We start from the raw sequence: 18,486 nt of genomic DNA on the forward strand, positions 1-18,486 counted from the left end.
GTCCAAGTTCTGTTTGAAGACCTGTGTCCTCACAAAACATCTTCTCAGGATGTTTTTGGAGGAAAACAGTGAGCAGAAAGGACCTCTCTCTGAACAAAAATCTCACTCTCACGGTAGGGGATGAGCAAATAAATTTGGGCTACTCCAAAATCCAGCAAAAATGCTGTGATTCTGTGACTATTCTATACTTTGCAGTGGTGGGGATTAGTTTCTGAGCAGTTTGTCTGCCTTGGGGAAGGTCCTGATTTCAAAGGAAGCAAGATCCAGCTCTGACAATCACTGCATTTCGTCATCTACTTCCATGCTGCTTATTCTTTCCAACATTTCGGTTCTTTGATTGAGCTGACCACGCCGATCCCACGGGTGCACGGGGACCTCGCTGTCCCCACCGAGTACACAGCAGTGTCGATGTCACCCCGGGAGGGGACTCGGCGCTGCGCCCCGCCGGCCGCTGCAGTGGGGTGTTCGCTCCACTCGAGGGAGCTCACGCTTTTGAGTAGCTGAACTTCAACCCTCGCAGCATCTTCAGGCAAAATCCTGTGGGTGACAAACCCTCTGTGCCAGGGGAGACTACACCCCGGGAGGCCTTCTTTCCTCCTGAAGGGCTGAGGTTTGTGCCAGATGTTTGTGCCAGAGCATCCACTGCTCCTGGATGAGGTGAAGCATTTTCAAGCCTGTTGTGTTTCAGCCCAGGGGGTCCAAGTCTCCTGCCACCTGTCCCAGCAGTTGGGGCAGCCACGACACCTTACACACTCTCACCTGTCTTTGTCACCTCAGCTGTCATGGCCCAAGTGCTGCTGAATGAAGGTCTGCAGCATGGGGCAGTGTGGGAAGGGACAATTTCCCACTGTGGAGCGGACTGATAAGGCTGACAGGACAACTAAACAATTTTAAAAAGTAGATTTGAGGAATAAGGCTTACTTGGGCTATTGCTTTATAAGCAATAATTGACCTTACAGTGTCCTGCACAGTGACTTTGCGCAGCAGGCAGAAGTCTACATTTTTCTAAGGAACCACTCTTCTAAGGAAGCTGACTGTGTGTAAAGGAAATGACTAAGGAGGTAATTTAATTCCCTATATATGTATAAATAATTCCTTGTCTCATGCATCCATGCTTCACAGTATCAAGACAAAACCAGGATCTAGACAGATGCTTAGAAAGCACCTGTACCTTTGGCAGAACAGTGAGAAAGGAGCTGTTCCTCACATCCCTGGTCAGCCAGGAATCCCAGAAGTGCAGATGCTTTTGGAGAAGATCAGAAGGCAAAATCCATCCCTGGCTTCATTAGAGACAGTTAAACCTGATGTCTCCAGCCACTCCCTGACTTGTCTCCCGAAAGCCAGCGCACACCGAGGCGTTCCCCAGGCAGGGTCAGGTGTCAGAGGCAGCTTCTCCAGTGAGCCGGCATGAGTCAGAGTGTTTGGGAACCGCTCCAAGCTATTGGAAAAAAACAACTCCCAAATTAGCTGGGGTGGCTCCCAAGTGAATCCACCTCCGCGGGGAAGGCGGTGATCTAATGAAAGCGTGCGGTCAGAAATCAAAAGAGCCTGGAAAGCATTCCAAGCTGTATAATAAGATTTCACATTTCATATCTTCAAAGCATTAAATGAACATTATCTAATTAATCCTCACAACACTCCTCAGAGATATTATCCTTATTTTACAGACAGAGAAACCAAGGCACAAAGTTAAGTCACTTGCCCAGGGCCAGAGAAGGGAGTGTCAGAGCTGGGATTAGGGTCCAGGAGTTCCTGGCGCCCAATTTTTTCCTCAAACAGCTGGGTCATGTGTCTTCCCTGCAGGGAAGATAATAATGAGCCCATAATTACCCATACAAATTCCCAGTGACCAGGCTAACCCGTCTGTATAAAGCTATTTGCAATTCCAATAAACACGCCCATGATTTAGCTGCCTCCATGAACTACCAGTACTCTCTCAGCCATAGGCAGCCAGACTTTCTAATAAAGGCTGTTCTTTGCCAGAGCCAGTCCCAGCTCTGACCCACTCCAAGGGCCAGTGGAAAATGTCCTTCCACTTGTAAATCCCTGGGGACCATCCACATATGGCATGAGCATTGTGGGAGCTGAGGTGTCAAGGCAAAGTTTGGGAAAGAGGGAACAGTGCTGGAGAAAATGGACAAGCCCTTCGGGCACACATGCCCTTTTCCAAGCCTGACGCAGAACCAGGAACTTTGTGCTCAGTACAGGCTGAGAGCAACTCCTCACCATCAAAGAATAGGTTATGTGGTCAAATGCATCACTCAGCTCGATCTGTCATTTTCATAGAATAAATGACCCTTCCACATGTTGACATGATCCCCTGAATTGGCCTTGAGCAGACTCACTGCAGCATCACTGGAAAACTCAGTGCACCATGCCTTTGGCTCCTACCCTGTCCTGCCGAGGGAAAAGTGAAGCAGCTGTTGCCTCCCCACTGCTTGAGCTACTGCAAATGTCCAGAAGAGATGGCTCTGCCCCGAGGCACCTATTTTGACTGGGTTTTAACATGTTTTTCCAGCAAGTTGAGGCCTCTATGATTGTGCCATGACTGTGTGAGTGTATGTGTGGCTGTATGTGTGCATCTTCTATCAATATATTTGAACCCAGGTTAGCTGGTCTTCCTGAGATGAGGCTCAGGTGTTGGGTGCCGTAATGAAACACTAGTCTGCTGTCATGTCGGCAGCGATGCCTTTTCACAAAACCTCCATCGTCCCTACTCGAACCCAAGTTGTTATTACTCCAGGAAAGAGATCACCATAAAATGACATTCTGGGATGTATTACACTGCTGTGACAAGCAGCACACACTATTTTAGCTGAGACTTACATGTCTGCTCTGTTTCTTCTCCCACACTGTGCTGTTTACTCTTGCTTGCAATGTAATTCTCTAGGGTCACCTATGGTTTACATGACAGGCCAGCAAAGCACCATACTAGACACAGTGAAACACAGGAATAGCCCCTTTTCCTGCCATGTCAGCCTCTGTGCTTGGGTCAGACCGCTCATAGCGATGCCAGGGATGCTGCAAGAACTAATAACTGATAAAGTTTTTGATGCTCAAGAGACCTATGATGCTGCCTGAGTGCAAATAGTTCTGTCACCTCCACTGGGGCCAGGACTGAGGCTCACTCCTCCAGAGCACTATAATCACAGTGATATGGACTTCTCTGGGTGCCTTTTCTCTAGGCAGCAAGTCATTGTTTCCCAGCCAGGCTACACCACAGGTAACTGCCTACAGCTCCCAGAGTTTGCTTCTAATCAGGCACCAGCACCAGAGACTCTCCCACACAGCTGAAGTGCTGCTTAGTATTTCCTCTGATTCACAGTGATGTGGAGAAGCCCATCTGCTACTTTTCAGCACCTTAGGCAATACTTCAAAACCAGGCCAGCCCAGCAGCATTGCTGAGCTCCAGATAATGTCGTGCTGGTTGAGAGCTGTCCCATGCTGACCACACTGCATCCTTTGACCACTGGCTGTTGTCCTTTTGGGGCTCTGGGGCTTAGAAGGGGCGGGGAGGAAGGGACAGCCTTGGGGACACAGAGGATGCCACGGTACGTGTTCTCAGAGAGGTAAAAGAGAAGGGTGAGGAAGGGGTGGCGGCAACAGAGTTTCCTCTGAGAAGAGCTGGACACGTGTATGATCTCTATATGGTGCAATGGCACCTTGTCATTGAGAAGAGAAGCATGAAAGAGCACTTCAATGATGTTAAGAAGAAAGGGTCCATGTCTGTCAAGCCCCAGGGTGCCACATCACCACCCAAGCTGGCTGCAGGGCAGAGCAGCAGCAGGGCTGTAATGGAGCACTTGAGAACATGCACAACTCTTCCTAAGCAAAGAGTTGCACAGCAAAGCTGATTGCTTAGTAATGGAAGAGGGACCACTCAGCATTTAGGGCTATATTTCTCAAACTTGATCAAAATCTGCTCTGTTCCCAGGCTTTTAGTGCACCCAGTTGAGGAGTTTAGTTGTAATGGTTGTGCTTTCAAATACAGAGCAGTGGTTGCTGTGAAAGGGTGAGTGCACAGAGAGCTGCTTCAGTGCAGTGCTGAAATGAGAGATGTTGCTCTTTGGAAAATCTGGCTTTTCCATTATTTTTCATTATTCCTTTGATTTTTATAACTGCTTTTATTTGTATATCTGGAATTATCATTAAAAGAAAGAAAAGACCCATTCTGTTTACTAAAATACTTTTATGTGATTTTTTTGAAAATAATTATCGTAAATGTACACACACACATTTTATCTAGCCCTTATATTTATTAGTAGATTTATGTTGAATCAAATCACCTCTTCCTTACTTTTTTCATCCAGGGACCAAGAACTCCTGTGCAAACACTTGTGTAATCAGGTTATCAAGCCACAGAGATGTTTTCACTGCAATAATAACCAGAAGTTCAGAAGAGCTTCTTGCTGGCTGATCTACTGAGCTGTAATAATAAAACCATATGAAATACACATATGTATGTGTATATCTTTCCCCATAAATGCAAAACTTTATATAAAAAAGATTGACAATAAATGCTGACAGTCAGAAATTATGTTATTCCAGAAATACTGCTAACCATGCAATAAAACATTTTCTGTGAATGGTATCATTTAATGCCATAAAGTGATGGTACAAAATGGCATGTTAGAGCCTCATTAGACACTGACAGCTGTAAGCATTTCAGGATGTTGTATTAAAAACATCTGCATAAAGAAAAAAGTAGCATTAAAAAAAAAAAAAAAAAAAAAAAAAAGAAAGGAATTAAAAGCTGAAAATAGCCTAATGTCAATTTGTTGTCTGGTAGCTGCTGAAACTGGGAGTGACCAAAACCTTCTGATTTCAATAAGCTAAATATAGCAAGGGTTGAGTCCTTGGGATCTAGGCACACTGTGTCTTAAGTTACACATTTTGCCTTATATTCCCTGTCTCATTGGGCACGCATTTTGTGAAATGCCTCTGTATGGTTATTACATAGGAGATGGCTTCAAAAGGCAACGTAACCACTGCACCACCAATTTCTTACCAGCTGTGGTCTAGCATATTTTTCACTCACCATGCTCAAAAGAAGGTTTTAGACATGAAGAGGTCCTGGGCTGCAAGGGAAGATTAAAATGTTTGCTTAGGATATTGTGCAGTAACAGCAAAATACATGTGGAGTCGATCACTCAAAATCCAGATGCAGCTACTGTTTGGCATCTGCTTCTGCTGTTTCTAATTTTGTTTTTCCTGAAGCTGAGCTGCCATACCTTTGGTGTCCTCAGCTACCAGGTGTTGGTGCACAGGCAAGGAATCCAGGAGGAGCTGACCTCGTGGTACTACCATATCAAATATCACAAAGGGGTTTAAAACCAACCAACCAACCAAACAAACAAACAAACAAACCCAGCCTCACCAACCTCCTAAACCAAAGTCATGAGTGGGTCTGATCCCCAAATAGGGGCACTTCATGGGCAACTCTGCTGGTTTCAGAAGGCTATTGAGCCTCTTGGCTGTTGCAAAGCAGATTAGCAGATTCTCACTTGCAGAGGACAGGTAGAGGGAACATATCCAGAGGGCCTAACATAAGAGATTTGGGTGAAGGACTGCAGTTTCAGTTGCTAAAGGAATGACTCGCAGCCGTGGATGGAAGCCATTCCTCCTATTCTGTTGGATGAAAATACCACTGGAAAGTGAAACTGGAATTGTAATACTTTGTGAAATGATGTTCTGTTTCCTTAACAGAACTGTTAGTGTTGGAAAATGGGAAGAGTCAACAAAAATACACAGATGTGCAACTTTTCCTTCGTGCTACAGTTTCAAATTCAACGTCTTTCAGAGCCATTTTTTTAAAAAATCTTTCTGATTTTTCCAGCTGACTCTGGAAGCATGAGCATCTGATGCCTGGAAATCAGACTGACGATAAGCATCAAAGCAGATGTTCTATCATTTCAATGTACTTACTCCTCACAATTTAGAAAACCTGAAAGGAAAAAAATGTCTCTAATGGAATCCCATTGAAATGTAGGCAAGCTGAGCAAGCAAGTTATGCCACTGAACAAGAGACTCAGTCACTTTTGAAAACGGGATGCAGCTGAAAGTTTGAAAGGCCAGCAGCAAGGTCAGGTTCCTGAGACTTCAGTTGCTGAGCATCAGCTGAGCTGTAGGCACTCTCAAAATGCCAAGTAATGCAATTACACATAGCCTAAGTGAAAGAAAGTTTGAGAAAATCAGATTACTTTGTATTTGTCACGGCCTAACCTGCATATACCCATAGACAATCTCTGCCTCAGCTGATACGGCAACTTGGTCAGCTGTAGTAACGTGACCAAGCCAGAGCTGCTGTTCATGTGTCTGGTCCAAGGCCTTTAAGGAGCTTGTTGTGGCTTTCCTCCCACTTTACTTTTGCATTGGTCCAAACTCTACTAAGTGAAAGGAGAGCCACAACAGTTGCTGAACTGTTACCCCTACATAGTACTCCTGATATGGAGACATAAATTTATTTCCCTTTGTGTCTAGCGTGATACAGGAAGAAAGCCTCAACACATGAACACAGCCTTTTCAATATTTCTCCTTTTCAGATGCTCTCAATCTGTTGAGAAACAAAACAAAATCTTTCAAAATGTTTCACCAACAGTTTCGCTCTTCAGCAGCAGCTTTGCATCCTGCAACCCGCTTACCCCAAGCCATCCTTCAACAGCCATGAAGTATCCCTTCCTCTTGCCAATCCACAGGGAATTTCATGGGCAATTACTTCCTGCCTCCATCTTGAACCAAGGACTCATAGAAAGATTTATTCCTGAGCAAACATCTGAAAGCTTCACCAGTTGCGTCTAAATATTTATGTTCATGTCTACATAGTAAAAGATTGCATCTAGTGTAAAGGAAAGAGGTACAGACAAATGAAGGAAGTCTCAGTGACAAAGGAAAGTGTTGAAAACTATCGACCACTTTGAAGGTTAGACAAATGGCTCCTGAGCTATAAGCTGCATTCCTGCTCAGATTGGAGCACTGTAACTTCATTGTTAACATTGCTAAAAGTAGTTTTGCACAGTCTTAGGAGGGGTACTCTGTACAGTGCATCTTTCATAATTAAAAAGAAAACTATTGTCCCTTTTCCAAGTTAAATAAACCTTGTTTATCCAGAGGGGGAGTAAGTGTGGTGAGCTGGTCTGAGAGACGATTTTGAAACTTTAGATCCAGAGGAGTCTGAAAGTCTGAGTTAGGGACAAAAGACTCATCTGCAGCATCATATAAAAGGCCCTGGCACAGAAAGCTGTCAGGATCTTGGCTGTGAACACTTGGTGCATGTTGAAAGCCCAAGGACAATAGACCTGACCCAGCACCGTGGAGCCAGAGGGCACTTCAGGAAACCTGCAGTGTGCGCAGCCTCGAATCACAGCGAACACAAGCAGAAAGGATCAAAGGCAGCGTGAGCTTTCCCCACTTGCTGCGCTGCCTGCACATCACTGCCTGCACAGGCTTTGCACTGGCCCACAAGAGGCTCTTTGATCAAGGTGTTGCTTGACAGCAGCAAGAAAGCACGGACACAGACACTGTGAGGAGGGATGGGGTTTCCAGGTGGAGGAGTTTGTATTTTGAGTCTCCTCTGGTGGCCACTGAGAAAGCGTCTGAGTAAGTGCTGGCACTCCAATGGGAGGACAGGCTCAGAAATGAGCAGAGCTGGAGTCAGCTGCCATTCTTCATTGACTCAGTCCGAAGGTCTCCACTATGCCCTGGCTATACTGCCGCATACTGCCATTCACTGTGCTGACCATAAGCTAGGAGTGAAAAGCTCTAAGCAAACATTTTTATTCCTAAGAAATCTTGCAATAATAAAGACTCATCTTAAATGTGGTATTTCTGGTGATATGCTTGATGCTGGTTCTTTCATCTACCGGACTTCAGCAATGAAGTCAGTAATTGTGGCCAGTCACACAGTAAGTGTGGCAGGTTCACAATGCCAACTGAGATGTATCGTTTGCAACGAGCAGCAAGGTTTGTGGCTGGATTTAGGCTGAGTCCCTGGCCAATTCCGCTGCTGACTCCACTGGCAGGCCTTCAGAGGCAGCCTCTGGGGCTGTTTTGGATTCAGGCAATTGCTGGTTTGGCCTCTGTCTCATGTCTTCTTGGACATGGCTCCCCTTTGTCTTTCTCTCTGTGACATGTATTCCCTCTGAAACAATTAGGACCTTCACAAGCTCTTTGTTTCTAACTTTGGGCAGTTTAGCACAGAGTATATTTATCCTAATTGCATACTGAAAGTGCACTCGGCTCGGCTTGGCTTTCCCTCATCAGGACTTGTAAGAGGATGTTTGTCATTGCTGCGAGCAGCACTGGATGTGGCAGAGCTGCAAACCTAAGGATCTGCCTGCCCACCCCTGCTTTATCCTCTGTCCTGGAACTGAATGACATTGGATATTGACGTCTTTAGAGTTTTCTAGCTCTTGTTCCACTTTAAAATATCAGCTCTACTTTAAAGCTTCATGGTTCCCATCAAAGCAAGCATATCTGCTCTGAGTCTGGGTGATGTCAATCTCCCCTTTAATAGAGCAGAGCTAGGAGGGAATAAAAACATTTGTGTTCTGCCTTTAGAGAGCATGTCCCAAGGCTAAGTCTGTGGCTATGGTACAGGAAATGAGCCCTAGAATGGAAAACTATCTCAGGTATCTCTACATAGCATGAAACACATTCAGGTTTTGAACAGAACTGGCCTCCAGTAGATAGAGGACTACCCTGGGCTGTTGAAAACTTCTGCCCCATAGGCTCCCTAGTAAGTCTTTAGGATACCGTTAATGCTGTAGCTATGTTGCTAACCCTCCTCATCTGTGTGCTCTTACCCTGGAGCATAAGAGCCTACATGGGGAACATAATCATAGAATCGTTTTGGTTGGAAAAGACCTTTAAGGTCAAGTCCAACTGTTAACCTGGCACTGCCAAGTCCCCCGCTAAACGATGTCCCCAAGAACCTCATCTACAACATCCCCAGGGATGGTGGCTCAGCCACTTCCCTGGGCAGCCTGTTCCAATGCTTCACAACCCTTTCCATGAAAAAAAAATTCCTAATAGCCAATCTAAGCCTCCTCTGATGCAACTTGAGGACATTCCCTCTTGTCCTATCACTTATTGCTTGGCAAAAAAGACCAACACCCTCCTTGCTACAACCTCCTTTCAGGTAGTTACAGTCCTGTATTTATGCCATATAGTTGCCCATGAAGATAAGCCTCTTCCCACTGCTGTGCTTCATTCTCCCACCTGGGAAACTGCAAATAATACGTTTGTCCCTTCCTGGAAGGTTATGGGAGCAAATCCTCTGAAGATCTGAGGTGCCATGGTGGGATGGGACCAGGTTGTGCAGGGTCCTCTGGTCAAAAGAGAGGTCAGTCTGCATCTTTACCAAATTCAAACAATAAAAAGGGATAAAAATATTTTTGGGGGAACCTTCCAGATTGCTGCAAAGAATTTTCTGTTAAGTAATACTTAAATGTCTACAAACAATGTTTTCTTTCATCTTTTCCTTCTTTCCACTGCTTTTCTCTTTCGTGCATTCTTTGGCCCTTTCCCAGCAGGAAGCAGTTTCCAGCATTTCTGCTTCCCATTGCTTCTTTTGCCCACTCTCCACAACAGCAGAAACTAATGTTGTGATGCCAGCAATTACGGTGTAATTGGAACAAAAATGTAAGAAAGTTATGTAAGACAACAGCATACAGCTCTGTACTCTCTCCTGCACAGTCCCTCTAGATATACTATCAGGAGGCTGGTAAAAAATGCAAGAAAATCATAATATCTTGTATGACTAGGTGTACTACACCTTCCTTCAAAATGTCATTGAAATATCTACAAGATGGAAAGGAAACCACTGTGACTTTCTGATCTGTGTAGAAAGTGATGTCTTGGGGTTTTATTTTCTTCAGCCATCAGGAAGCAGGGAGATGATTAATGACTGCTTCTTTCCCATATTAAGGAGAGAAGGAGACAGGAGAATTTGTTTGATTTTTTTTGGTATATCTGTGGTCCTTTAACCAAAATTCTGTTAAGATGCAGGTATAAAGTCTTTTAAAACAACATCCTCTATGTCAGATGATTAAAGGACAAGGGAACAAGGTCAGAGGTGCCTGGGGAAAGATGCATCTGACTAGGCATGTCTGTAGGGTGCTTGCAGGCCTTTCTCACATGCACAGAACAGCTGGATACAGCCCAGCTGCAAGCTAGAGGCTAATGTGTCTCCACCAGTTCCTGGATATCTTCAAGACTGTGTAGCATCATGGTGGCATAGTGCGTAGAGCTTATTGTCTTTTTTTTCTGACTAGTTTCAGAACACCTGACCATCTGAGCTCTTTCTTGGGTGGTAAAATTTTGCACGTGACATTAATGTGCTTGCTAGGCATGTGGGTGACTGTAACTTAGAATTCAAACAACCTTCCCAGTGTGATCTCCTCAGAGCCTGTTCACCAGTCCTTCAGCTAGGAGCACTTGTGGATCTCGCTGGAAAATTTCCATCCAGGCAAGCATCCATCTCTCCCAGTACTTGGGAGTATGTAAGTAGATTTCACGAATAAAACCACCTCTGAACCCTGATGTTGCATTTCATAGCTCATTTTAAGCTTGCGACTTGGTGATGGCAGCAGAAGGCTAAATCCGGTCTGCAAAAGCCAGCCCAGAAGCAGGGTAAATGCCTGAGTTTCTGGCCACTGTGAACTCCCAGCTGCTGCTGTAGTTCTGGGGAGAGCTGGTGTAGCTGAGCCTTCGAGCTTTGGTACCCTCAGCACAACAGTGTCCTAAATGCAGCTGCGGGACGTGAGATAGAAAAGCTTCATAGTCAGCTCCAATCTTTAGCTCATTTTGAGGTGGAAGCAAAACCATCTGTACCTCCAACATCTGCTGCCTGGGGGACTTAATGGCCTGGGGTGGGATGGGCTGAAGGGGACATGCTGGCTGTAAACTTAATTTAAACCAGTTTCCATAGGCCCTGCCACTGCTGGCTGGCGTGCTTCCTGCAGAGCCGCCAGTGCCAGCAGAGAGCAGAAGATGGCTGGCACCAGGATGGCCCTTTACACCCTGGGATTTCCCGTCAGCAGGCAAGTCTGTGGTTAAAATGGCTTCCTGTTTGCTTTACCCCCAGAAAAAGATACAGTCAGCATCCAGACCAAGTATTCCAAGGATAGTACTTCAATTTATCTTTCAGCTTGGACTATTTCAACTTCCTTCCTAAACTGCATTCATCCCCATGCAGAAAAAAAAAAAAAAAAAAAGAAAAAGGCACCTCATAGACCGAAAGGACACATTTATTTAAAAAAATAAATGGCAGTGGGTGTGTGCTGCCAGATTTATGGCTGAGAACGTAACACACAAGCACTGCCCTGCTCTTTGATAGCTTAGCACTTCTGTGATGTGTGAATGAAGTCCAGCAGGCCCAGGACCATGTTAATCTCAGGGTTTTGATCTCTGTCTGTAATGAGATGCCAGCAGCCTGTACTTCAAAGCCTGCACTGATACAGATAATCTTGTGAAAGGCTCTCTGCATATCCAGCCAGCTTGTATTGGGGATTACAGCGACAACAGGAGGAGATGATGGAAGAGGAGGTGCTTGCTTGATGCTCGGTCCTTCAGTTTCTTTCTAATGTTCCTTTTGGTTTTAATTTCTGAAGGGTGGTGTGGTACCCCCCCATACCCAGCTCGGTAGGACTTGCTCTGTCAGATGGACCCTGTGTGCTACAGGGCAGACGGGGAGGCCAGGATGCTCTTCTGCCCGGGATGTCTGTGAAAATATGGACATTAAGTGCTCAAGTGGTGGATGCTACAGCATCTCAGCTGAAATACGGACAGGGGCTGTGTTAGAAACTGCACAGGCAGTTAAATGTTACACTTCCAGACTTCTGAGGTTATTTCTTTCTTGAAACAGTTGTAAAGGAGTAGGGGAAAGGGTAAGGATGACAGCAGACCACAGGCTGTGAGGAGCATGTTATAAAGGAAAATGAGCACTCGTTTCGCATACACAATTATGCTTTATGTTGAAAGTATATAATTTTCAAGGCGTGTCTGACCAGGAAACAGAACTGAAATATTTTTATGTCGATGAACCCTACTGATCCAAGAGAAAAACAGTGGCAAGGATGTATTACAAATGTGTCCCTTGATTGCTCTTCTAGTGAGAACATTTACAGAAAATAAGACTGAAAACTAGACTATCAATTTAATTGGAATAAATAGAGGTTAATATCTGGCACCCTGGTACCAAACCCATTGTTCTCAGAAACCATGCTCAAGACTACAGATATTTAAGCACAATTAAACCTGTATTTTCCAAGCCTAAAAAGGGATCATGTGGCATTCAGTCTGTATTACTGTTTGTCTTACAGGGACGGTAGCACTGACTGCAGTATGTTGAGAGAAATCAGAGATGAAGCAAGAGCAGGAGAGTGATTGTACTGAATAAATTCAGTCACTCTCATGTGCACTGGCTGTTTCCCACATGTAGACAAGAAGCACAGGTTAGTTTTTGGGCAATAGCAGGTTAGTGACTCCACAGAGGACATCTAGCCCTGTCCTCAGGACAGAGCGATGCACAAAGTCTGTTCAAGATCTTGAAATGGAAACAGCCCTCCGTGTTTTCACCATCACACACTTAGATCCAGCATCCTTACTTAAGTAACAGTGCCCTGTCATTCAAGAAGCTTATTCAAATGGTGATAATAGACTCCAGTGGATTAAATGTAAAAATATACTTAGACAACAAAACAGTTTAAGGGGCAACAGCATAAAAGGAATTAAAGCTGCTTCTAAACTCTGCTTCAGTGCATCAGGATCAAAAAGTTTTGCAGAAGTCTGTGGAGCCAGCTGAAGTCCAGGGTCTAAAAGCAGTGCTCAGGGAGGACAAGACCACTGCAGAGAAACAAGGTGCATTAGAATCATAGAATGTCCTAAGTTGGAAGGGACCCACAAGGATCATCGAGTCCAACTCCTGTCCCTGCATAGGACAAACCCCACAGTTCACACCGTGTGTTTGGGTGAGGGCTTTGTCCAGTCTCTTCTTGTACACTGTTGGGCTTGGAGCCGTGACACCTCCATGGGGAGCCCGTTCCAGTGCTCCACTACTCTCTGGGTGAAGAACCTTTTCCTAACGTCCAGCCTAAACCTCCCCTGGCACATCTTCCTGCCATTCCCTCAGGTTCTGTCATTGGTCACTAAAGAGTAGAGTTCAGTGCCTACCCTCCTCCTTCTCTTGTAGCAGAAACTGGGAGATTGCCACATGGGAACCTTCTTGAGAGAGGACTTGGCCAGAATGTCTCCAAAATCTTGGGGGATTGCATTGAAGAAGTCATGGCACAAATCAATGGAATGGGTGGTCACCAGACTGACAGGAGCAGATGGCAAGAGATTCAAGACAACCTAAGGATGGCCAGATACAATTACTGAGATAGTGTCCATCTCACTGAACACTTCCTTGGTCAGGAAGCAAATGTGCCACCAAGGTTAAGAAAGGTACTAGGAGGATCTGAGGATCTAGAGATCTGAGAGCGTGAGGTCTGTACCAGCCAAAATAATAAAATTTATAATAAAAGATCAAACTAGTGGACACCTTAAAGAAGTATGATCTGAATAGATATAATGTACTCGGTAAAAGTCAACATGGCTTCTGGAAATCCTGCCTCTCCAATCTCTCATAGTTCTTGAAAGGACTAACAAACATGTTGATGAAAGTTAATCTAGTAAAGTCTCTCCCCACAGACTTTTAGGGAAACTAAGGAGGCAGGGGGAGGAGGAAGTCCTGGCACAGAGAAACAGCTGAAAGGTAAGAAACAGAACACAAAAGGAATAGTGATTGCACTCAATAGAAGGAAGTTACCTGTGGAAATTTCAGGGATCTGCACTGAGGTCTGTTCTGTTAAAAATACCCATAAATAACATGGAAAAGGGCATGAGCAGTGAGAGACAAAGGTCACATATGATACAAAGTTCTTTAAAGTAATAAGGGCAGGTTGTGACAAATTGCGGAAGCATCTTATGAGACTGTATGAAATGTCAGGTGAAATTTAGCATAGCTAAAGATAAAGCAATAGAACACCATGAAAACCAGTCCTAGTTTCACACATCAGATTTTGGTCCTGGAGCTGATAATTTCCTATTGAGGAGCAAGGCTTTGGTATTAGGAAGACACAACTGCAGTGCTGCAGAGCTGTGGAACTCCTTGCAGAAGAACACAAAGGACAAAAATCATTTTCATCAGTTCAAGAGGAGACTGGACAAGTACTTGGAAGGAAATACATTGCAAGTCACTTGACAAATGTCAGTGGATTCAGAAAAGTCTAGTGCCTCTGCCTTGCTCCTCTCCTGCCCCCGAGACCAGTCTGCCTTTGAACCCTGCAACTCTGTGGTTCTTGTGGGCTTATGGGGACAGTGAAACCAAAAATGGGAACAGCTGAGAGCCTATTGGAGCTCTGAGAAGGCCAGGAGGAGGTTGGGACAAGGTGGAAACAAGGCAATGGTGACTGCATGGAGGAATGAGTATGCATAGCCGATACAGAGCAGCTGGGTTACCGCCTCTGTCTTGCACTACATACTTGTGGTGAAGCTGATGTTTAAGACATGGCATGTCTGAAGCTGCACCTCACAAACTGACTGGGGATTTTAAAACAATGGTATAATTGCTGCTCATGAGACATACGTGAGGGTGGCAGAACAAAGACTACATGTATCCAGTAATTACAAGAGACAGAAGGGCATATATGTTCCCACTGAAACTGCAGGTGTGGACCAAGAACCATCAAAAAGGGTTCGACTGGTTTATCAGGGAAGGGGGCAGAGACTGACCAGTTGTGAAGAACATTGACTGGAGTAAGTGATGAGAGTGCATTTCTCATATGAGGACGGTTACAAGAGACAAGAGAGCAGGCAACTGGGGCACTCGCAGATGGCCTGTCTTCCAGGGTGGGTCAAACACAATGATGGGGTCAAGGAGGTCTAGGAGGGAAGAGATTTTTGAACCAGTTAATTTTAAACTTACTTTAAAAAAATATCTTGATGGGAGTAGTCAGATGAGATAAAGTGGAGGGGGAATAGAGGGAGAGAAAGGGAAGATGGAAAGAGAGTGAAAGATTGTTTAGAACTGAAAGGCTCAGAAGAAGTACAAGAACAGAAAGAAAGTCCACAGAGAAGACAGAGTCAGTCTAAAAAAAATAAGAAAGGAAAGAAACAGGCACTAGGAAACTAAATGATGAGTTACAGTCCATGGAGTAAAGCATGGACATGGAAGCAAAAGTGAGAGATACACAGTGAGGACTGTGTTTGATTTCAGTGGTGTGTCATGGACACATCTGCTGTGCCTCATGCCCAGCTATATATCAGCTCACTACTCTGTCTACACATCAGATTCATCTTGTGAGAAACCTTCTGATAAAAAGCAGAACTGAGACTTTAATTTTTTCACAAGCTTTGTAGCTTTAGTCCCTCGTGCAAATGATGCTGTATATGTCCCTGCCCCAGCTGATTCCCTTGGGTCACATGGGCACAAACACTACCTGTCAGACTCCACTGTCTCTCGGTTCTCAAGGAGGGCTGCAGATCCCAGTTCAGAAATCGCGGTTGGCTCAGCCTCTGTGTTCACCCCCAGGCCTGACATGGCCTCAGTGCCCCAGCAGCCTCCCAGAGAGTCTCCCTGAAGGCACAGTTGGTGGAAAGGGAAGGAATATGGAGAAATGTGTTTTTGCAAGCTGGGCTGTCTCAGAAGCAGCACACCACCGCTATACTATCAATTATAAACTGAAAAAAAATACCAGAAGAATGCTGAGGTTCATAGTCTGTGATTAGGCAGAGACCTTAATTTATGCTTGCCTGTATCCAGAGGATGTCTGCTACTCAGGGTTGAGCTTTTGCACACCGAGCAAAAAAGAAGCAGATGCCATCAAAGCAATGTACCGACTTGCTTCATTAAAACCAGCAGCTGCCACAAAGAAAGTTTCCTGCAGGACCACTAGTCAAGCAGCATCCTCTTTCAGGCAGCCTTGATGGGAGATAAAACCCCAATTTCAGTGCCTCGCTGACTCAGCTTCCTTCAGACAAACCATGCTGCGGTGAGGACATGAGACACAGAGAGAGGACGGGGCGTGAGGAGAAGGAGGGACAGAACGTGAGGAAGCTGGAGGAGAATCTCTCCCCTTGTTTTCCACTCCTCACACCACCAGCACTTTGCCATGCTGAGCATCTGCAATTTGATTCCTGAGGTGAGGATTGGGGGTATCCCCCCTCCCCACCCCACCCCAAATGCAACACTTTCCTTTTTCATCTGTGCAGGAGAGCAGGGTGGTAGGGTGTATAAATAAAGAAAATGAAAAAAACTCCCTGGCTTCAGAGGTGCAACAGCTGGAGGTGTCCTGCACTCACAGTAGCTGGCCATCTTCCTACAAGAGACAAAATCCAAACTAAAACAGCAACAAGAGACTCTTCACTATTTTTAAACCAAATTATTTAGTACATAAGTAAGGGAAACAGATGATCAAAACTACTGGCCTCCTCCTGGTCTGGAAATGATCATGAATCCTTTTTCATTAACGGCAGGAGCAATGACTTCTCTGTGAGGCAGTTAGACATCTCCCTGTTTAGCAGAACAAGAAAGGTAGTGAGTCAAATGACTGTCTCTTGCTTCAGAAGGCATCAAAGAACAATTTTTATAGCACATGGTAAAGAGAGGATTTGTTTGTGTAGTGTGATATATTATTATATTATATTAAATATACTTTCCAAAAATATATCCTCATCCTGTCTCTGTGCTTCTACAAGATGTCTATTTATACTAATTTATACACCTCCAGAATCACAAAATGCTACTATTCTTACTTCAAAGACTTTCTTGAGCATGAGCTGGGGATTTTCATTAGACATTTTACACCACCTAGATGTTATTGCTTTCAAGTATCTTCAGAACACCAAATAAATTCGTTTCTAAGCTTTTATTCAGTTAAAGCAAGCACCTGCAAGATATACACATAATCATTTTCCTAGAAGATAGGCTTATCATTACTTCAGCCAGAGGGAATCTGTGTTTTATCTCACCTGCTGCAATAACCCATGTTAGTCTTAATTCACACTTCACTTCTGGTATCCTCTAGGACACCTTTAACGACTTCTGGAAATCTTCTCTAGCAGGCTGTGCATTTTAGGAAGAAATTCTTTGACTGAAATCAATGGCTTCTGGCTGCTGGAAAGGTTTTACTCCTTGTTTCCAGCTACTACATACTTGGAAACACTCCCAAGTGCTTCTGACTATATAGTAGCTGTAGAAACACAATTCGACTGCCAGGGGTGCAGCCATAAAACCAGCCCAAGATCTCAGCAGTTCTCATTCTCTAGTGCCTTATTTGCCTTGCCTGTCACCCCTTACCACTAGTATCTTAAGACGTACTTGCACAGTGAGTAAAAAGTCATACCTGATGTAAGACACCAGAGAACCAGGCCCAACAGCTAGTGAATGAGGTTCCTGCGCAGATGATGGTCTTCTGAAAGGTCCCACACTGCCAATGTTTCACAGAGAGACGTTAACACCTTCCCAGGAGGCACCAGCCAAAGACATCTTCCAAAGATTCCATCGGGGAAAGAGTCTCTCCTCCATTTGCAGCACTGCAAATGCATGTCTGAAGAGTCTTGAATTTCATCCATCCGTAGAAGAAGAGGAGGTACTTCTAAATATAAAAAACACCTTTGCATCATTATGACATAAACATTTCAAGGGCCTTATGCTCCTGTGACGCTGCCCCTATTTTGCGGGTGAAGGAACAGTGAAGCAAAAATACATCATCTCTTTTGGATCAGAGAAGTTCAATGCCAGAAATTAAGTTGTTTTTTCTGACTCCCTGAGCTAAGAACATGCCTTGTTAGTCTTTTAGAACAAAAGGCCACTGTTAAATGAGAAAGTAGAGCCTGAGCTATTGATTGTCTCTTGTGGTCTTCCCAGAGCAGAGCACAGGCCATTTCATGGCAGCAGGGTCATGGGAGCAGTGGTGCCCGTAGCACCACAGTACCAGTCAGGTCCAGTCAGAGGACAGCCCTCTCAAATGTCAGAGTGCAATTTATACACATTTTACTACTAGGCAAAATGTTTCCTCAGTGAGCTTCTCACTTTTACAACTGATGCTTCATGGAACCTATTTTGAAGTGAAATATTAGAATTAATAATAAAAATAGAAACTCAGAGCTTCTGGAAAGGGTGAACACAGGTCAAAAATGGTGGTTTTGTACATGGAGAATCCAGGTGGAATTTTTCTATCATTATTTGTTGTTAAGTTCTGCTGGTAAAACAGTGAAGATATCAGAAACTAATAGAAGAAACAATCTAGCACATAAGGATAAAGTAAAAAATTCTATTTTTTTAAAGGAATAGGGGATATCTGTCCACTCAGAAGATTTCTATGTCTCTGTTCTGCATCATTAAAAACCAGCCCTCTCATGACCAGAAAAGAAAATTTAGAGTTGTTTAGTTTTCAAATTTGCTACAGAAGATGGAAGAAAATAAAGAATGTTTTTCTCCTTTGG

The 18,486-nt window shown here is 44.4% G+C and overlaps 2 long non-coding RNA genes across 3 annotated transcripts in view; one reads left to right on the forward strand and one right to left on the reverse strand.

The window, feature by feature from the left end:
- The window catches only part of LOC135578413 (uncharacterized), a 49,667-nt gene extending 44,548 nt beyond the window's left edge, over positions 1-5,119 (forward strand). The window contains exon 4 of the long non-coding RNA XR_010469958.1: positions 4,311-5,119. This is a non-coding gene — a long non-coding RNA (uncharacterized LOC135578413). The remainder of the gene's footprint in view (positions 1-4,310) is intronic.
- Positions 5,120-11,228: 6,109 nt separating this feature from the next.
- On the reverse strand, positions 11,229-17,933 carry LOC135578412 (uncharacterized). 2 transcript variants are annotated; one of them, XR_010469956.1, is made up of 4 exons: positions 17,385-17,933; positions 16,468-16,552; positions 14,773-16,358; positions 11,229-11,719 (listed from the first exon to the last, which is right to left on the reverse strand). It is a non-coding gene; the product is annotated as an uncharacterized LOC135578412 (long non-coding RNA). The 2 variants fall into 2 exon arrangements; XR_010469955.1 differs by having other exon boundaries at positions 11,229-16,358.
- Positions 17,934-18,486: the final 553 nt, after the last annotated feature.

Source organism: Columba livia, chromosome 2 (genome assembly GCF_036013475.1).
Source record: "Columba livia isolate bColLiv1 breed racing homer chromosome 2, bColLiv1.pat.W.v2, whole genome shotgun sequence".
In the NCBI taxonomy this organism is placed as follows: Eukaryota; Metazoa; Chordata; class Aves; order Columbiformes; family Columbidae; genus Columba; species Columba livia.